The sequence below is a fragment of the Maylandia zebra genome, linkage group LG3 (genome assembly GCF_041146795.1).
Source record: "Maylandia zebra isolate NMK-2024a linkage group LG3, Mzebra_GT3a, whole genome shotgun sequence".
NCBI lineage: Eukaryota > Metazoa > Chordata > Actinopteri > Cichliformes > Cichlidae > Maylandia > Maylandia zebra.
Window position 1 is genome coordinate 51850744 of NC_135169.1, and position 12497 is coordinate 51863240.

At 56.1% G+C, this 12497-nt stretch overlaps 9 non-coding genes and 1 pseudogene across 9 annotated transcripts; all 10 read left to right on the plus strand.

The window, feature by feature from the left end:
• Positions 1-461: 461 nt before the first annotated feature.
• Positions 462-580, plus strand: LOC143417483 (5S ribosomal RNA). The gene has a single exon (XR_013097705.1). It is a non-coding gene; the product is annotated as a 5S ribosomal RNA (ribosomal RNA).
• A 1213-nt stretch (positions 581-1793) lies between these two features.
• On the plus strand, positions 1794-1912 carry LOC143417976 (5S ribosomal RNA). Its single transcript, XR_013098124.1, has one exon. It is a non-coding gene; the product is annotated as a 5S ribosomal RNA (ribosomal RNA).
• Positions 1913-3117: 1205 nt separating this feature from the next.
• On the plus strand, positions 3118-3236 carry LOC143417856 (5S ribosomal RNA). The gene has a single exon (XR_013098003.1). It is a non-coding gene; the product is annotated as a 5S ribosomal RNA (ribosomal RNA).
• A 1172-nt stretch (positions 3237-4408) lies between these two features.
• LOC143417205 (5S ribosomal RNA) lies at positions 4409-4527 on the plus strand. Its single transcript, XR_013097422.1, has one exon. It is a non-coding gene; the product is annotated as a 5S ribosomal RNA (ribosomal RNA).
• A 1134-nt stretch (positions 4528-5661) lies between these two features.
• LOC143417338 (5S ribosomal RNA) lies at positions 5662-5780 on the plus strand. The gene has a single exon (XR_013097559.1). It is a non-coding gene; the product is annotated as a 5S ribosomal RNA (ribosomal RNA).
• A 1836-nt stretch (positions 5781-7616) lies between these two features.
• Positions 7617-7735, plus strand: LOC143417206 (5S ribosomal RNA). Its single transcript, XR_013097423.1, has one exon. It is a non-coding gene; the product is annotated as a 5S ribosomal RNA (ribosomal RNA).
• A 625-nt stretch (positions 7736-8360) lies between these two features.
• On the plus strand, positions 8361-8479 carry LOC143417576 (5S ribosomal RNA; annotated as a pseudogene).
• Positions 8480-9848: 1369 nt separating this feature from the next.
• LOC143417207 (5S ribosomal RNA) lies at positions 9849-9967 on the plus strand. Its single transcript, XR_013097424.1, has one exon. It is a non-coding gene; the product is annotated as a 5S ribosomal RNA (ribosomal RNA).
• Positions 9968-10823: 856 nt separating this feature from the next.
• On the plus strand, positions 10824-10942 carry LOC143417177 (5S ribosomal RNA). The gene has a single exon (XR_013097394.1). It is a non-coding gene; the product is annotated as a 5S ribosomal RNA (ribosomal RNA).
• Positions 10943-11606: 664 nt separating this feature from the next.
• Positions 11607-11725, plus strand: LOC143417720 (5S ribosomal RNA). Its single transcript, XR_013097868.1, has one exon. It is a non-coding gene; the product is annotated as a 5S ribosomal RNA (ribosomal RNA).
• The last annotated feature ends 772 nt before the right edge of the window (positions 11726-12497 follow it).

The window sequence follows — 12497 nt, forward strand, 5'->3', positions numbered from 1 at the left end:
GCTGCTGGCTGAGGCCACTTACACCACACCAGGGCCTGTGGCTGCTGGCTGAGGCCACTTACACCACACCAGGGCCTGTGGCTGCTGGCTGAGGCCACTTACACCACACCAGTGCCTGTGGCTTCTGGCTGAGGCCACTTACACCACACCAGGGCCTGTGGCTCTTGCTCAGGCCACTCACATCACACCAGGCCCTGCGCTTCTGGCCGAGGCCATCTTCACCAAACCAGGCCCTGTGCTGCTAGCTGTGGCCATGTACAACACACCAGGCCCTGTGCTGGTTCCTGAGGCCATCTTCAACAATCCAGGGCCTGTGCTGTTAGATAAATGCTAAACTGAGCCTTTGGGTTAGGGTATTATGCAAACATGCAGGTATGGTTAAAGGATTGTCTTCGTAACTTCAGGTACTTGCCACCTAATCAGTTGAATCCATAAATTGAGACATTGTGCTGGGGTCAGCAACTTACGGCCATACCACTCTGAGCACGCCTGACCTCGTCTGATCTCGGAAGCTAAGCAGGGCTGGGCTTGGTTAGTACTTGGATGGGAGACTGCCTGGGAATACCTGGTGCTGTAAGCCTTTCATTTTCATGTCATTGAACCGCTTTTGATCCAGAGAAGGGGTGTATTAAAAGACCAAAAGCAGCTGCCCATTAATGAGGGCACATTAACGACATTGCTTTTGGCTCTTTTCCAATGTCTTGTGCTGCTAGCTGATGCCACCTACACCACACCAGGGCCTGAGTGACCGGCTGGGGCCACTTACACCACATCAGGGCCTGTGGCTGCTGGCTGAGGCCACTTACACCACACCAGGGCCTGTGGCTGCTGGCTGAGGCCACCTACACCACACCAGGGCCTTAGTTGCTATTGAGGCCAATTACACCACACCAGGGTCTGTGGCTCTTGCTCAGGCCACTTACACCACACCAGGGCCTGTGGCTGCTGGATGAGGCCACTTACACCACACCAGGGCCTGTGGCTGCTGGCTGAGGCCACTTACACCACACAAGGGCCTGTGGCTGCTGGCTGAGGCCACTTACACCACACCAGGGCCTGTGGCTGCTGGCTGAGGCCACCTACACCACACCAGGGCCTTAGTTGCTATTGAGGCCACTTACACCACACCAGGGCCTGTGGCTGCTGGCTGAGGCCACTTACACCACACCAGGGCCTGTGGCTGCTGGCTGAGGCCACATACACCACACCAGGGCCTGTGGCTGCTGGCTGAGGCCACTTACACCACACCAGGGCCTTAGTTGCTATTGAGGCCACTTACACCACACCAGGGCCTGTGGCTCCTGGCTGAGGCCACATACACCACACCAGGGCCTTATTTGCTTCTGAGGCCACTTACACCACACCAGGGCCTGTGGCTGCTGGCTGAGGCCACATACACCACACCAGGGCCTTAGTTGCTATTGAGGCCAATTACACCACACCAGGGCCTGTGGCTCTTGCTCAGGCCACTTACTCCACACCAGGGCCTGTGGCTCTTGCTCAGGCCACTCATATCACACCAGACCCTGTGCTTCTGGCCAAGGCCATCTTCACCAAACCAGGCCCTGTGCTGCTAGCTGTGGCCATGTACAACACACCAGGCCCTGTTCTGGTTCCTGAGGCCATCTTCAACAATCCAGGGCCTGTGCTGTTGGATAAATGCTAAACTGAGCCTTTGGGTTAGGGTATTATGCAAACATGCAGGTATGGTTATAGGATTGTCTTCGTAACTTCAGGTACTTGCCACCTAATCAGTTGAATCCATAAATTGAGACATTTTGCTGGGGCCAGCAGCTTACGGCCATACCACCCTGAGCACGCCCGACCTCGTCTGATCTCGGAAGCTAAGCAGGGCTGGGCTTGGTTAGTACTTGGATGGGAGACTTCCTTGGAATACCTGGTGCTGTAAGCCTTTCATTTTCATGTCATTGAACCGCTTTTGATCCAGAGAAGGTGTGTATTAAAAGACCAAAAGCAGCTGCCCATTAATGAGGGCACATTAACGACATTGCTTTTGGCTGTTTTCCAATGTCTTGTGCTGCTAGCTGATGCCACCTACACCACACCAGGGCCTGAGTGACCGGCTGGGGCCACTTACACCACATCAGGGCCTGTGGCTCTGGCTGAGGCCACTTACACCACACCAGGGCCTGTGGCTGCTGGCTGAGGCCACTTACACCACACCAGGGCCTGTGGCTGCTGGCTGAGGCCACCTACACCACACCAGGGCCTTAGTTGCTATTGAGGCCAATTACACCACACCAGGGTCTGTGGCTCTTGCTCAGGCCACTTACACCACACCAGGGCCTGTGGCTGCTGGCTGAGGCCACTTACACCACACCAGGGCCTGTGGCTGCTGGCTGAGGCCACTTACACCACACCAGGGCCTGTGGCTGCTGGCTGAGGCCACTTACACCACACAAGGGCCTGTGGCTGCTGGCTGAGGCCACCTACACCACACCAGGGCCTGTGGCTTCTGGCTGAGGCCACTTACACCACACCAGGGCCTGTGGCTCTTGCTCAGGCCACTCATATCACACCAGACCCTGTGCTTCTGGCCAAGGCCATCTTCACCAAACCTGGCCCAGTGCTGCTTGCTGTGGCCACTTACACCACACCAGGGCCTTAGTTGCTATTGAGGCCACTTACACCACACCAGGGCCTTATTTGCTTCTGAGGCCACTTACACCACACCAGGGCCTTAGTTGCTATTGAGGCCAATTACACCACACCAGGGCCTGTGGCACTGGCTGAGGCCACTTACACCACACCAGGGCCTGTGGCTTCTGGCTGAGGCCACTTACACCACACAAGGGCCTGTGGCAGCTGGCTGAGGCCACCTACACCACACCAGGGCCTGTGGCTCTTGCTCAGGCCACTCATATCACACCAGACCCTGTGCTTCTGGCCGAGACCATCTTCACCAAACCTGGCCCTGTGCTGGTTCCAGAGGCCATCTTCAACAATCCAGGGCCTGTGCTGTTAGATAAATGCCAAACTGAGCCTAGGGTATTATGCAAACATGCAGGTATGGTTATAGGATTGTCTTCGTAACTTCAGGTACTTGCCACCTAATCAGTTGAATCCATAAATTGAGACATTGTGCTGGGGCCAGCAGCTTACGGCCATACCACCCTGAGCACGCCCGACCTCATCTGATCTCGGAAGCTAAGCAGGGCTGGGCTTGGTTAGTACTTGGATGGGAGACTTCCTTGGAATACCTGGTGCTGTAAGCCTTTCATTTTCATGTCATTGAACCGCTTTTGATCCAGAGAAGGTGTGTATTAAAAGACCAAAAGCAGCTGCCCATTAATGAGGGCACATTAACGACATTGCTTTTGGCTCTTTTCCAATGTCTTGTGCTGCTAGCTGATGCCACCTACACCACACCAGGGCCTGAGTGACCGGCTGGGGCCACTTACACCACATCAGGGCCTGTGGCTCTGGCTGAGGCCACTTACACCACACCAAGGCCTGTGGCTGCTGGCTGAGGCCACCTACACCACACCAGGGCCTTAGTTGCTATTGAGGCCAATTACACCACACCAGGGTCTGTGGCTCTTGCTCAGGCCACTTACACCACACCAGGGCCTGTGGCTGCTGGCTGAGGCCACTTACACCACACCAGGGCCTGTGGCTCTGGCTGAGGCCACTTACACCACACCACGGCCTTATTTGCTTCTGAGGCCACTTACACCACACCAGGGCCTGTGGCTGCTGGCTGAGGCCACATACACCACACCAGGGCCTTAGTTGCTATTGAGGCCAATTACACCACACCAGGGCCTCTGGCACTGGCTGAGGCCACTTACACCACACCAGGGCCTGTGGCTGCTGGCTGAGGCCACTTACACCACACCAGGGCCTGTGGCTGCTGGATGAGGTGACTTACACCACACCAAGGCCTGTGGCTGCTGGCTGAGGCCACTTACACCACACCAGGGCCTTAGTTGCTATTGAGGCCACTTACACCACACCAGGGCCTGTGGCTGCTGGCTGAGGCCACTTACACCACACCAGGGCCTGTGGCTGCTGGCTGAGGCCACTTACTCCACACCAGGGCCTGTGGCTCTTGCTCAGGCCACTTACACCACACCAGGGCCTGTGGCTCTTGCTCAGGCTACTCATATCACACCAGGCCCTGTGCTTCTGGCCGAGGCCATCTTCACCAAACCAGGCCCTGTGCTGCTAGCTGTGGCCATGTACAACACACCAGGCCCTGTTCTGGTTCCTGAGGCCATCTTCAACAATCCAGGGCCTGTGCTGTTGGATAAATGCTAAACTGAGCCTTTGGGTTAGGGTATTATGCAAACATGCAGGTATGGTTATAGGATTGTCTTTGTAACTTCAGGTACTTGCCACCTAATCAGTTGAATCCATAAATTGAGACATTGTGCTGGGGCCAGCAGCTTACGGCCATACCACCCTGAGCACGCCCGACCTCGTCTGATCTCGGAAGCTAAGCAGGGCTGGGCTTGGTTAGTACTTGGATGGGAGACTGCCTGGGAATACCTCGTGCTGTAAGCCTTTCTTTTTCATGTCATTGAACCGCTTTTGATCCAGAGAAGGGGTGTATTAAAAGACCAAAAGCAGCTGCCCATTAATGAGGGCACATTAACGACATTGCTTTTGGCTGTTTTCCAATGTCTTGTGCTGCTAGCTGATGCCACCTACACCACACCAGGGCCTGAGTGACCGGCTGGGGCCACTTACACCACATCAGGGCCTGTGGCTGCTGGCTGAGGCCACTTACACCACACCAGGGCCTGTGGCTGCTGGCTGAGGCCACTTACACCACACCAGGGCCTGTGGCTGCTGGCTGAGGCCACTTACACCACACAAGGGCCTGTGGCTGCTGGCTGAGGCCACCTACACCACACCAGGGCCTGTGGCTTCTGGCTGAGGCCACTTACACCACACCAGGGCCTGTGGCTCTTGCTCAGGCCACTCATATCACACCAGACCCTGTGCTTCTGGCCAAGGCCATCTTCACCAAACCTGGCCCTGTGCTGCTGGCTGAGGCCACTTACACCACACCAGGGCCTTATTTACTTCTGAGGCCACTTACACCACACCAGGGCCTGTGGCTGCTGGCTGAGGCCACATACACAACACCAGGGCCTTAGTTGCTATTGAGGCCAATTACACCACACCAGGGCCTGTGGCACTGGCTGAGACCACTTACACCACACCAGGGCCTTAGTTGCTATTGAGGCCAATTACACCACACCAGGGCCTGTGGCACTGGCTGAGGCCACTTACACCACACCAGGGCCTGTGGCTGCTGGCTGAGGGCACTTACACCACACCAGGGCCTGTGGCTGCTGGCTGAGGCCACTTACACCACACCAGGGCCTGTGGCTCTTGCTCAGGCCACTCATATCACACCAGACCCTGTGCTTCTGGCCGAGGCCATCTTCACCCAACCAGGCCCTGTGCTGCTAGCTGTGGCCATGTACAACACACCAGGCCCTGTGCTGGTTCCAGAGGCCATCTTCAACAATCCAGGGCCTGTGCTGTTGGATAAATGCCAAACTGAGCCTTTGGGTTAGGGTATTATGCAAACATGCAGTTATGGTTATAGGATTGTCTTCGTAACTTCAGGTACTTGCCACCTAATCACTTGAATCCATAAATTGAGACATTGTGCTGGGGCCAGCAGCTTACGGCCATACCACCCTGAGCACGCCCGACCTCGTCTGATCTCGGAAGCTAAGCAGGGCTGGGCTTGGTTAGTGCTTGGATGGGAGACTGCCTGGGAATACCTGGTGCTGTAAGCCTTTCATTTTCATGTCATTGAACTGCTTTTGATCCAGAGAAGGGGTGTATTAAAAGACCAAAAGCAGCTGCCCATTAATGAGGGCACATTAACGACACTGCTTTTGGCTGTTTTCCAATGTCTTGTGCTGCTAGCTGATGCCACCTACACCACACCAGGGCCTGAGTGACCGGCTGGGGCCACTTACACCACATCAGGGCCTGTGGCTCTGGCTGAGGCCACTTACACCACACCAGGGCCTGTGGCTGCTGGATGAGGCGACTTACACCACACCAAGGCCTGTGGCTGCTGGCTGAGGCCACTTACACCACACCAGGGCCTTAGTTGTTATTGAGGCCACTTACACCACACCAGGGCCTGTGGCTCTGGCTGAGGCCACTTACACCACACCACGGCCTTATTTGCTTCTGAGGCCACTTACACCACACCAGGGCCTGTGGCTGCTGGCTGAGGCCACCTACACCACACCAGGGCCTTAGTTGCTATTGAGGCCACCTACACCACACCAGGGCCTGTGGCTGCTGGCTGAGGCCACTTACACCACACCAGGGCATTAGTTGCTATTGAGGCCACTTACACCACACCAGGGCCTGTGGCACTGGCTGAGGCCACTTACACCACACCAGGGCCTGTGGCTGCTGGCTGAGGCCACCTACACAACACCAGGGCATTAGTTGCTATTGAGGCCAATTACACCACACCAGGGTCTGTGACTCTTGCTCAGGCCACTTACACCACACCAGGGCCTGTGGCACTGGCTGAGGCCACTTACACCACACCAGGGCCTGTGGCTGCTGGCTGAGGCCACCTACACCACACCAGGGCATTAGTTGCTATTGAGGCCAATTACACCACACCAGGGTCTGTGGCTCTTGCTCAGGCCACTTACACCACACCAGGGCCTGTGGCACTGGCTGAGGCCACTTACACCACACCAGGGCCTGTGGCTGCTGGCTGAGGCCACTTACACCACACCAGGGCCTGTGGCTGCTGGCTGAGGCCACCTACACCACACCAGGGCCTTAGTTGCTATTGAGGCCAATTACACCACACCAGGGTCTGTGGCTCTTGGTCAGGCCACTTACACCACACCAGGGCCTGTGGCTGCTGGCTGAGGCCACTTACACCACATCAGGGCATTAGTTGCTATTGAGGCCACTTACACCACACCAGGGCCTGTGGCTGCTGGCTGAGGCCACCTACACCACACCAGGGCATTAGTTGCTATTGAGGCCAATTACACCACACCAGGGTCTGTGGCTCTTGCTCAGGCCACTTACACCACACCAGGGCCTGTGGCACTGGCTGAGGCCACTTACACCACACCAGGGCCTGTGGCTCTGGCTGAGGCCACTTACACCACACCAGGACCTGTGGCTGCTGGCTGAGGCCACTTACACCACACCAGGGCCTGTGGCTGCTGGCTGAGGTCACTTACACCACACCAGGGCCTGTGGCTGCTGGCTGAGGCCACTTACACCACACCAGTGCCTGTGGCTTCTGGCTGAGGCCACTTACACCACACCAGGGCCTGTGGCTCTTGTTCAGGCCACTCATATCACACCAGACCCTGTGCTTCTGGCCGAGGCCATCTTCACCAAACCTGGCCCTGTGCTGCTTGCTGTGACCATGTACAACACACCAGGCCCTGTGCTGGTTGCAGAGGCCATGTTCAACAATCCAGGGCCTGTGCTGTTAGATAAATGCCAAACTGAGCCTTTGGGTTAGGGTATTATGCAAACATGCAGGTATGGTTATAGGATTGTCTTCGTAACTTCAGGTACTTGCCACCTAATCAGTTGAATCCATAAATTGAGACATTGTGCTGGGGCCAGCAGCTTACGGCCATACCACCCTGAGCACGCCCGACCTCGTCTGATCTCGGAAGCTAAGCAGGGCTGGGCTTGGTTAGTACTTGGATGGGAGACTGCCTGGGAATACCTCGTGCTGTAAGCCTTTCTTTTTCATGTCATTGAACCGCTTTTGATCCAGAGAAGGGGTGTATTAAAAGACCAAAAGCAGCTGCCCATTGATGAGGGCACATTAACGACATTGCTTTTGGCTGTTTTCCAATGTCTTGTGCTGCTAGCTGATGCCACCTACACCACACCAGGGCCTGAGTGACCGGCTGGGGCCACTTACACCACATCAGGGCCTGTGGCTCTGGCTGAGGCCACTTACACCACACCAGGGCCTGTGGCTGCTGGCTGAGGCCACTTACACCACACCAGGGCTGTGGCTGCTGGCTGAGGCCACTTACACCACACCAGGGCCTGTGGCTGCTGGCTGAGGCCACTTACACCACACCAGGGCCTGTGGCTGCTGGCTGAGGCCACTTACACCACACCAGGGCCTGTGGCTCTTGCTCAGGCCACTCATATCACACCAGGCCCTGTTCTGGTTCCTGAGGCCATCTTCAACAATCCAGGGCCTGTGCTGTTGGATAAATGCCAAACTGAGCCTTTGGGTTAGGGTATTATGCAAACATGCAGGTATGGTTAAAGGATTGTCTTCGTAACTTCAGGTACTTGCCACCTAATCACTTGAATCCATAAATTGAGACATTGTGCTGGGGCCAGCAGCTTACGGCCATACCACCCTGGGCACGCCCGACCTCGTCTGATCTCAGAAGCTAAGCAGGGCTGGGCTTGGTTAGTACTTGGATGGGAGACTTCCTTGCACTACCTGGTGCTGTAAGCCTTTCATTTTCATGTCATTGAACCGCTTTTGATCCAGAGAAGGGGTGTATTAAAAGACCAAAAGCAGCTGCCCATTAATGAGGGCACATTAACGACATTGCTTTTGGCTCTTTTCCAATGTCTTGTGCTGCTAGCTGATGCCACCTACACCACACCAGGGCCTGAGTGACCGGCTGGGGCCACTTACACCACATCAGGGCCTGTGGCTCTGGCTGAGGCCACTTACACCACACCAGGGCCTGTGGCTGCTGGCTGAGGCCACTTACACCACACCAGGGCCTTAGTTGCTATTGAGGCCAATTACACCACACCAGGGTCTGTAGCTCTTGCTCAGGCCACTTACACCACACCAGGGCCTGTGGCTGCTGGCTGAGGCCACTTACACCACACCAGGGCCTGTGGCTGCTGGCTGAGGCCACTTACACCACACCAGGGCCTGTGGCTGCTGGCTGAGGCCACTTACACCACACAAGGGCCTGTGGCTGCTGGCTGAGGCCACCTACACCACACCAGGGCCTGTGGCTTCTGGCTGAGGCCACTTACACCACACCAGGGCCTGTGGCTCTTGCTCAGGCCACTCATATCACACCAGACCCTGTGCTTCTGGCCAAGGCCATCTTCACCAAACCTGGCCCTGTGCTGCTGGCTGAGGCCACTTACACCACACCAGGGCCTTATTTACTTCTGAGGCCACTTACACCACACCAGGGCCTGTGGCTGCTGGCTGAGGCCACATACACAACACCAGGGCCTTAGTTGCTATTGAGGCCAATTACACCACACCAGGGCCTGTGGCACTGGCTGAGACCACTTACACCACACCAGGGCCTTAGTTGCTATTGAGGCCACTTACACCACACCAGGGCCTGTGGCTGCTGGCTGTGGCCATGTACACCACACAAGGGCCTGTGGCTGCTGGCTGAGGCCACATACACCACACCAGGGCCTTAGTTGCTATTGAGGCCAATTACACCACACCAGGGCCTGTGGCTGCTGGCTGAGGGCACTTACACCACACCAGGGCCTGTGGCTGCTGGCTGAGGCCACTTACACCACACCAGGGCCTGTGGCTCTTGCTCAGGCCACTCATATCACACCAGACCCTGTGCTTCTGGCCGAGGCCATCTTCACCCAACCAGGCCCTGTGCTGCTAGCTGTGGCCATGTACAACACACCAGGCCCTGTGCTGGTTCCAGAGGCCATCTTCAACAATCCAGGGCCTGTGCTGTTGGATAAATGCCAAACTGAGCCTTTGGGTTAGGGTATTATGCAAACATGCAGTTATGGTTATAGGATTGTCTTCGTAACTTCAGGTACTTGCCACCTAATCACTTGAATCCATAAATTGAGACATTGTGCTGGGGCCAGCAGCTTACGGCCATACCACCCTGAGCACGCCCGACCTCGTCTGATCTCGGAAGCTAAGCAGGGCTGGGCTTGGTTAGTACTTGGATGGGAGACTGCCTGGGAATACCTCGTGCTGTAAGCCTTTCTTTTTCATGTCATTGAACCGCTTTTGATCCAGAGAAGGGGTGTATTAAAAGACCAAAAGCAGCTGCCCATTAATGAGGGCACATTAACGACACTGCTTTTGGCTGTTTTCCAATGTCTTGTGCTGCTAGCTGATGCCACCTACACCACACCAGGGCCTGAGTGACCGGCTGGGGCCACTTACACCACATCAGGGCCTGTGGCTCTGGCTGAGGCCACTTACACCACACCAGGGCCTATGGCTGCTGGATGAGGCGACTTACACCACACCAAGGCCTGTGGCTTCTGGCTGAGGCCACTTACACCACACCAGGGCCTTAGTTGTTATTGAGGCCACTTACACCACACCAAGGCCTGTGGCTCTGGCTGAGGCCACTTACACCACACCACGGCCTTATTTGCTTCTGAGGCCACTTACACCACACAAGGGCCTGTGGCTGCTGGCTGAGGCCACATACACCACACCAGGGCCTTAGTTGCTATTGAGGCCAATTACACCACACCAGGGCCTGTGGCTCTTGCTCAGGCCACTTACACCACACCAGGGCCTGTGGCTCTTGCTCAGGCCACTCATATCACACCAGGCCCTGTGCTTCTGGCCGAGGCCATCTTCACCAAACCAGGCCCTGTTCTGCTAGCTGTGGCCATGTACAACACACCAGGCCCTGTTCTGGTTCCTGAGGCCATCTTCAACAATCCAGGGCCTGTGCTGTTGGATAAATGCTAAACTGAGCCTTTGGGTTAGGGTATTATGCAAACATGCAGGTATGGTTATAGGATTGTCTTCGTAACTTCAGGTACTTGCCACCTAATCACTTGAATCCATAAATTGAGACATTGTGCTGGGGCCAGCAGCTTACGGCCATACCACCCTGAGCACGCCCGACCTCGTCTGATCTCGGAAGCTAAGCAGGGCTGGGCTTGGTTAGTACTTGGATGGGAGACTACCTGGGAATACCTCGTGCTGTAAGCCTTTCTTTTTCATGTCATTGAACCGCTTTTGATCCAGAGAAGGGGTGTATTAAAAGACCAAAAGCAGCTGCCCATTAATGAGGGCACATTAACGACATTGCTTTTGGCTCTTTTCCAATGTCTTGTGCTGCTAGCTGATGCCACCTACACCACACCAGGGCCTGAGTGACCGGCTGGGGCCACTTACACCACATCAGGGCCTGTGGCTCTGGCTGAGGCCACTTACACCACACCAGGGCCTGTGGCTGCTGGCTGAGGCCACTTACACCACACCAGGGCCTGTGGCTGCTGGCTGAGGCCACTTACACCACACCAGGGCCTGTGGCTGCTGGCTGAGGCCAATTACACCACACCAGGGCCTGTGGCTCTTGCTCAGGCCACTCATATCACACCAGACCCTGTGCTTCTGGCCGAGGCCATCTTCACCAAACCTGGCCCTGTGCTGCTTGCTGTGGCCATGTACAACACACCAGGGCCTGTGCTGGTTCCAGAGGCCATCTTCAACAATCCAGGGCCTGTGCTGTTAGATAAATGCCAAACTGAGCCTTTGGGTTAGGGTATTATGCAAACATGCAGGTATGGTTATAGGATTGTCTTCGTAACTTCAGGTACTTGCCACCTAATCACTTGAATCCATAAATTGAGACATTGTGCTGGGGCCAGCAGCTTACGGCCATACCACCCTGAGCACGCCCGACCTCGTCTGATCTCGGAAGCTAAGCAGGGCTGGGCTTGGTTAGTACTTGGATGGGAGACTGCCTGGGAATACCTGGTGCTGTAAGCCTTTCATTTTCATGTCATTGAACCGCTTTTGATCCAGAGAAGGGGTGTATTAAAAGACCAAAAGCAGCTGCCCATTAATGAGGGCACATTAACGACATTGCTTTTGGCTCTTTTCCAATGTCTTGTGCTGCTAGCTGATGCCACCTACACCACACCAGGGCCTGAGTGACCGGCTGGGGCCACTTACACCACATCAGGGCCTGTGGCTCTGGCTGAGGCCACTTACACCACACCAGGGCCTGTGGCTGCTGGCTGAGGCCACCTACACCACACCAGGGCCTGTGGCTGCTGGCTCAGGCCACTTACACCACACCAGGGCCTGTGGCTGCTGGCTGAGGCCACTTACACCACACCAGGGCCTGTGGCTGCTGGCTGAGGCCACTTACACCACACCAGTGCCTGTGGCTGCTGGCTGAGGCCACTTACACCACACCAGGGCATTAGTTGCTATTGAGGCCCCTTACACCACACCAGGGTCTGTGGCTCTTGCTCAGGCCACTTACACCACACCAGGGCCTGTGGCACTGGCTGAGGCCACTTACACTACACCAGGGCCTGTGGCTCTGGCTGAGGCCACTTACACCACACCAGGGCCTGAGTGACCGGCTGGGGCCACTTACACCACATCAGGGCCTGTGGCTGCTGGCTGAGGCCACTTACACCACACCAGGGCCTGTGGCTGCTGGCTGAGGGCACTTACACCACACCAGTGCCTGTGGCTGCTGGCTGAGGTCACTTACACCACACCAGGGCATTAGTTGCTATTGAGGCCA